The sequence below is a fragment of the Ochlerotatus camptorhynchus genome, unplaced genomic scaffold (genome assembly GCF_037179485.1).
Source record: "Ochlerotatus camptorhynchus isolate MF236.1 unplaced genomic scaffold, CSIRO-AGI_Acam_v1.1 ptg000290l, whole genome shotgun sequence".
Classification (NCBI taxonomy): Eukaryota; Metazoa; Arthropoda; class Insecta; order Diptera; family Culicidae; genus Ochlerotatus; species Ochlerotatus camptorhynchus.
This window is the reverse complement of record NW_027040779.1, coordinates 1,490,566-1,498,626: the sequence shown is the minus strand read 5'-3', so window position 1 is coordinate 1,498,626 and position 8,061 is coordinate 1,490,566. Positions and strand designations below refer to the sequence as shown.

The following is an 8,061-nucleotide window of genomic DNA, read 5'->3' as shown; positions in this document are numbered from 1 at the left end:
TACATAACGACCCCCTTATTCTATTGTGTATTCCTCCATTTACCATAAATTCTATTGTAGAAACAATACATTCTATTGCAATTTTATAGTTGTGGAGAATACGATTTATTGTAAATACAATACACTCTATTGTACGGTTACAATACATTTAATTGTCCCTCTACGGTTCTTTTTTTTACAAGAGGGTCCTATATTGGATAGTTTGATATTTATAAAGTATGATGTTATAACATAAGTTAAAACTGTGTTTTGAGCTTTATCTCTATACATTCTTAGGTGTTTCTTAGACGATTATCATGTTGGTGTACGCTGATTCAAAGAGTAAATGGTATTAACATTGAGCTGTCCATAGCTGGGCGTTATTGAACTTGTAGAACTTGCACAACATTTCATGTGAGTACCAAAGTAACCATAACAAAATAACTTTTAATGTAGGTTCAGAGTGAGACTAAGTCACTGAGATATGGTTAGTTGGGTATTCAGATGACTATTACTTTGAAAAACTAATCCTGGTTGTATCTCTTTTTCGTTTGCATGTAACACTGTTACTGATATTACTAACCACACCGAGCGTTCATTCCGGGTGGTGAGCGAACCTAAAGAAGAAGAAGATGACTATACAGGATGAGTGGTACCATGACCCCCTTTTTGGAACGAGTATATTGTTGATGGACCTGGTCTACGATTCAAGGTTGGATTCTGTGATGATGAGTATCACATAAAAATTAAAATAGGTAGCATCATCTTTATCGAAATATAAGTATTATTGACAATAATTATAACTAGATGATATGCAAATTTATCCAATAGGTATCTGGATCAACGTTATTTAAACATGCGCATTCAATCTCCTTTCTCTTATCCTTCACCTATAGGTATGCATCTACGCTTTTATGTTAAGGATCAACTTAACCCTTATTTAATATTCGGTTGATTTCAATTGACTCGGATAAGTCATTATCTCAGCGAAAAAAGCAAAATATAGGTAAATTTTAAGCCCAGTTTTTTTTTTTAATATGTACCATGTATGAATTGTTTTGATGCAAATTTACCCATATTTTGGGTAAACTTAATTTATATACGAACGCAAACCAAAAATGTATTACATTGAATGTTAGTTGCATTTCCTACACTAATAGAATTCCACACATTTTTATTGACGAATTTTCATGTAAAATTCCACATGATTTTCATGTGACCACACATAAACAGAATCCACCCAGAAGCACACATGAAATTTATGAGTCAAATGAATAGTATGTGTGGTTACACATGGCTTTTATGTGTACACATATTAAGTATGTGTCCGACACATAGATATCATTTGTTGATCACATTGCAAAAAATCATGTGTGGGACACAGAAAAACAATCTTTGAAATTTTATCAGTGATCAATCTGGCATCCAATATCATCCTCATTTTCACGCCACACGACTTCAGCATGATATTTGTTGTACAATACTACATACCATACTACCGCCGCACCAGTAGTGGGTGCATGGTCTTAAGAGAAAAACTATCTGGATTAAAGTACTAGGATAGAAATTTCCTTATACATTTTGGCTAATTCGAGGGCAAATTTCTATTGCTGATTATTCATAAAATGTATAAGTCAACTAATAAGCAGACGCCTTGCAAAAAGTTAATGAAGATTATGTGTCATATGAAATGTATAAGCGGTCACACATATCTTTTATGCATTCTTATAGGGCCTATGTGGTTTGTCTTATGGAATGTACAAGGCTGATGTTTTGGCAAAAATGTATAAGTGAAAAACATGGATAAAATAATTGATTTTCGTTTCGTGTACGTTCTCTAAATTTGTTCAGGGAATCCTTTGAATATAACCTTTGGACTTTTATATGTAGGTAGTCTACGGGACTTGCATTACTAATCTGGACATTAAACGTTTTGCATAATTTTGCAACAAGTTTCCTGCAATAAAAAAAATTGCATGACACTAACGACAAAGTTTTGAAATTAAAAAGTCATGCAGAATCAAAGATGAGGTCAGCCCCGACTTGGTGGTTAACCCTTTCCTTTCTATAATGTTTTTCGTTGTTTTGAGATGTGCAAATGTGTTAATACAAAAGGTTTTCCATACAGTTAGAAATTATCGAATCTGCCAAACAATTTTTGTTTAAAATCAATAGTAATTTAATTGTTCCTTCCCATTGGACATGGGCGTTGACCCCAAAAATAGATCTGTAAACTTTTTTGACGCTATCTAGCACACAGGGATAAATGGATGGTTTGCTTTCCCACTAATCTGTTTCCCTCTTGCTCGCACTCCTTCAATTTAAATGCTGCATTAGTGTGCGCCGATTAAACGTCAAAAAGCTCTGTAGGAATATTTATCAAAACTTAACTAGAATATATCTTTCTTGTATATATGCATTCTAAATCTCAGGGCAAAAGGGTTTACTAAAACACTTACACACAGAGATTATTTCACTGGGGTCAGTAATTTTTTACTGGGTTTTCAAACAGCTGAAAAAGTCAGTAAACTGAAAATAACGGTCACACGTAATGCAACGAACAATTTTAACATATTTTATTTTTATCATCAAATAAATGTAATAAGAACACAGTCTGTATAAATTTCAAGAAAAAATCACTTTTATACAATTTTTTACAATTTTTTTAAGTTTACTGACTTTTTCAGCTGTTCAAAAACCCAGTAAAAAATTACCGAACAGGGAGGCCGTGATTTTGTGTGTAGGTCCGCTTAGGAACATATGCACAACATTAGGATAGAGTGAGAATTAGGAAAGAATTTTTGAGAATACATTACTTTCACATATGTCACATATGTCACACCTGTCTCTACACATATAGAAATCTTCTTATACCTTTTGGCAAATTTCTATTGCTGATTATTCATAAAATGTATAAGTCAACTAATAAGCCTTGCAAAAATTTAATGAAGACCATGTGTCAAATGAAATGTATAAGCGGTCACACATACCTTTTATGCATTCTTATATAACCTATGTAGTTTGTCTTATAAGGCTGATGTTTTGGCAAAAATGTATTAGTGAACACATGATATTTGATAGATATTGGGCGGAACGCGTCGGAATGTTTAGAAAAATAGGGCGCACGCTCAGGCATGGAAAATCATTTACATTCATTTCATGCATTCATTTACATTCATTTGCCTCTAACTTTTTTCATCATCAGCATTCCGCAAAATGTTGTTCAGAGTTTTAGTAGGTTTTTTTATTAGCTACAACTTTTGCCCATAACTCAAATCTGTATCTCTTATGCATCACGAATTAGAGCGGGCAGAACTTGTTACTGTTTTTCAGTGAATGTAAAATACATTCACTGAAAAACAGTACTGGCTTCTGTTCACTCTGGTTCGTGATGCATGGGAGATACGGATTTGAGTTGTTAACAAAAGTTGTAGCTAATAACAAAGCCTACAAAAGTTTCCTAGACCATTTTGCGGAAATCTTTTGATGAAAAGGGTTAGGGGCAAGTGAATGTGAGTGAATGCACAAAATGAATGCAAATGATTTTCCATGCCTGCGCACGCTTGATCCGGTTTAAGATACATTGTTGACTGCTTTCGGGAACGTGATTTCATTTTAATAACTTGTTTACTTGTTTAACCATTGAACGTCACGTGAAAGTGGAACTTAATGAAGGCATCAGTGCTTTTTCGTAACTTTTAGTTTTCGGATTAGAAAAATCATCGGTTGCAGGACAGTGTTACCGATTTATATTAGATAATCCAAAGCTATGTTGATCATTATAACATTAAATTTTGAATAACAAATGATAAGACAATCTTATTCAAATGTCGTAATAATACCTCTGACCAAGGAAAAATGATTTATATAGTTTTCATAAAAGTTGACGATACAAATACTAACGAGGAAAGGAATTCCGCATTTCCTTTTCCCAAGTCCTTTTCCTCTCCTTCCCTTCCCTTCTTCTCTTTTCAGAAAGCGAGTAATGGCGCTATAACCATATGCCATATAGGGCTAGGACAAGAGTTAGTGCTCAGGTCCCAACCGCTAGAAGAAAATGGTAGCGAGCAAGGGCGCTATAACCTAGGCGAATACAGCATTCCCTCCGTATAGGTTACGTCCGCACACCGCTCTCTGTTGTCCTTCGACTGAGGTCGGCTGGATCGATTGAGGGATGGCAGTGGGTTGGCGATGCCGTCCACGCTTGTACGGAGGGAGGACTGTACGCTCGAACACAAGGGGTAAATACCTGTGTTCCATCCCAGGAGATCGGACAACCAAGGAGTGTACATTAACTTTCTTAGCTCTGTCACTCTCAACGATTTATATAGCCTTTTTTCAAATCCTGCATACGGAGCGGTTGGTACGGTATGTCCCCGCTCTTTGATTACCTGTGGATTAAATGTTAACCACTGTCTATACTTATTAAGTAGACATGGTAAACATTCACTTCCACAAAAATTAACTAAACGCTACACAGTAGGCCTGGCCGCTTTATTGTTTGTTTCACATCCTTGATGTGCAGTAAGCATTAATAATGACAAGAAAAATGATAGATGTATCATTTTCCAGGATTCTTTCAAGTACTGGCTGTGTATGTGTAGACTAGACTAGACTAGACTAAATGTATTAGTGAACACATGATATTAAATAATTGATTTTCGTTTCGAGTATTACATATTTTATAGTTTGAACTAATGCTGCCTTTTGTTAATTACTTTATTTGATCAGGTTCTATCGAATGAACTTTACAGAGCCTCAGTTTCTTGTTCATTATACAATGCAATAAATATGTAAATGCAATTGCTCTTAAAACTTCAGTCAAGAAGTACAACACAAAAAATACCTTATCCACCGCTTTCCAATAAGCTTTCTCCATAAGAACAGAATTAACTTCCAGTGGTTTCCAATTGAAGGATTAAAGGTTTTATAATATTTTCATTAATACATATTATAATCTTCCTTAGTGGAACACCTGCATAACACTTCAGAGCTTTCTTTTTGAAGCCTAGTAGTAGCATAGAGGTAACTCTAAGACCAGAAGGTTCCGAAGAAACGAGCTCAACTTTTTGGCTCAGCTCTGGTACTATCTTCGGACCCAAGCTAATCGATGCACCCCTCGAATCATAGGCAAATCAACGAACCCCTCATTTTATCTGTCAAATTTTCATAGCGAATCAAAACAAATATAGGCTGTGAACCATTTGCCGAGTTAAATTTAACTCGTGGTTAAAAGTGACATTTCGAAAGTTATTCATGATGTTCGAAAATCCCTGTGCTGTCGATCGACCGGTTTCCGAGAAGAACACAGCCACGGTTGTCAACATTTAACTTCTTGTCTGTCAGAAATAACCACGCTCGGATAGCAGGGTTAATCGATAACTTTCCATCTGTCAAATTTTAACCTAAAGTTAGAATAATCCACCAAATGGTTCAGAGCCATAGTGTAGTACTGGAATTTATACTAGAATGGGGTACGTTAATCGATTTGCTTGGGACCAATACGCTAGTCAAGTAGTGAGCCAATTTAAAATCGTTAGTTTCGTATTGATTGTTGGTAGTAGTCACATAGTCATTATGAAGGGAGTTCCAATGTCCTGGTCAAACCAAGTGAAATATCTTGGGTTGGTACTTGACCAAAAATTAACTTTTAAAGATCACGTTGAGGGCATTCAACCCAAATGTAACAAATATATAAAATGTTTGTATCCTCTTAAACAGGAAATCCAAACTTTGCCTGACGAATAAACTTCTCATATTTAAACAAGTTTTTAGACCGGCCATGCTTTACGCTGTGCCAATATGGTCAAGTAGTTGCACTACAGTACTTGTTCGCTAACTGGGCGTTCTTTAACTGGGCTGTTTTTTTTTTAACTGGGCGGGGCGTTCATTAACTGGGCTGTAGTCCAGTTTAAAAGCAGTTATACGTCAAAACTAGACGTCACATTTAGTTTGACATTTCGTTATCATAATTTGTGGGGGCATTCGAATGGAATATTAAATTTTGGAACTTTAAAATTATTTTAATTTTTCACTGAAATCTGGACTGAAAAGCAGTTTTAGCGAAAGCTTTAAGCTTTTCTAAACTCGTGAAAATTACAATAACAATCTTTACACTGTACCACAAGGCATTCCATATCAGTGGAGAAATTGGAACACCTGGAATGGATCGTCACTGTCAGTTTCTCTCTTGCGTAGATCTTTGCTCCGCCTATTCCGGTAACTGGCACGTTCACTGGCTCACGGGAAATCTTCAAGCGGTTGGCGATCGTCTCGGACAAAAAACATACTTGGGAGCCACTATCCATCATTGCCCGGCAAGGAGCTAACTGACAATCAGCACTCTCATGATTCACGATAGCAGTTAGCAGCATCACGGTCTTCGCGGTTTGAGAATGGTTGCAGGAACAGGGCGATTTTGGGAACTGTGTAGGCTTCAGCAGCGTCCTTGGAAGAATCCTTCTCAGGGAGGGTTTCGGTCTCAAGGGTTTTCGTGAGGGATTCTTCGTGCAGGAGGGTGTGATGTCGCTTGTGACATTTCGAACAATTACGCTTGGAAGTTTTCACCACAAAATTTACATTGACTCGCAGAATTAGAGGACGTGACAGTGTATGCCTTCTGATACACAGGTTTTGCATTGGAATGTTTGGACTGAGGCTCTTTGGCCGCAACAGGATGACGAGAATGTTGGAAACGCTCAAGAATTTGGCACTCACCTTTTAAGAACACCAACGTATCCTTGTACTTGGGTAACTCACCATGTTTTTGCTTACGTTCCCACAGCTGTAGGGTGTGATCGTCCAAACGGGAGGTTGATAGCTTCGTAATGATGACCCCGGATACTTCGTCCACTGCCAGACCCTGGTAATCCAGTCCTACGACGTGACGCTCACATGATTTCGTTAACTCCAACAGATCCTTGAAGTTGCTCTTCATCATCGGTTTCAAGTGGATCAATCCATCTTCCACTATGACACGCTTGTTTTCGAACTGTTCTCTCAACTGTCTGCATACTTGATGGAAATTATTGTCTTGAATCATCTTGGCATTGATGAGACCAGCTGCGTCACCCACCAAAGATTTGTCAAGGTAATGCAGCTTGACGGCATCGCAATCACTACTTTTCACGACCAAATCCTCAAACATGGCTTTGAATTTGGGCCGATTCTCCACACGACCATCGAAAGAAGGTATCGGTGCTTTGAGGGGATGATGCTGCACGACTACTTGGGCTGCTCCACTAGCAATAGCAACCACAGGAGCAGGCTTGGCAAAATACTCCATCAGACGCTCTAGGCGATCGAGTGCTTCCGTGTGCAGAACGTCGAATTCGTCTCTTCGCTCTTCCATTTTTGCCGGTGGAGTTATGGCAATCACTTTACGGTGGGCTTCAGTGTACTCGGTGTAATGCATTTCTAACTTTTTGCCATACACTTTGAGTAACGATGCACTGATTTGCGATGGGTCATCTTCAGCCTTTTCAAGGTTGTTGGTTATTTTAGTCAATTTGCCTTTAATTTGACCACGTTGGTGGATACACATCTGCAACTTCTCGGCGTCCGCAGTGGGCTTCCTAGGCGTGTGATTGATAGGCATTATGACGTTTCACTTTTCACATCACACTTTCTTTCACTTTTTCACTTCAATGTATCTTTTTTATTTATTGTCCACTCTACTTGTCCAATTATCACTACTCACTACTAGCTTTCTTCCAACATCCTCCAGAAACTCTGCTTCTCGTAGGTTTCTCCGCACAACGTTGCTCCAATCCGGCTCGAAGGACCAATGTCGGAACCGTACCAGACTCCAATGAAAGGAATGGTGGGACTTCCTAGTTCTCTTGCGGCAAAACTAATCGTGTCCTGACAATATAGGAAAGGGAAAGGGTGCCGCTCAAACAGGAAGTCTTCGTAAAATGAGTGTTCTGCTCAGGCGCATGGGATAACGATAAACTCTTCTTGTCCTGATAAGGACGGTTGGGATTCCGCAAGCCCGTCGACAGCAAGCACTCAACCAGCGGTGGACTGTATTTAAAAACGCTATACTGCTCCTCCTCAGTTGAACACAATGCCGGATCAGTG

General features: G+C 38.1%; 1 protein-coding gene across 1 annotated transcript in view; it reads left to right on the top strand.

Annotated features, from left to right (window-relative positions):
- Nucleotides 1-334: 334 nt before the first annotated feature.
- The window catches only part of LOC135706756 (uncharacterized), a 73,565-nt gene continuing 65,838 nt past the window's right edge, over nucleotides 335-8,061 (top strand). The window contains exon 1 of the mRNA XM_065228409.1: nucleotides 335-393. The gene's annotated coding sequence lies outside the window, so the exon portion shown is untranslated. The remainder of the gene's footprint in view (nucleotides 394-8,061) is intronic.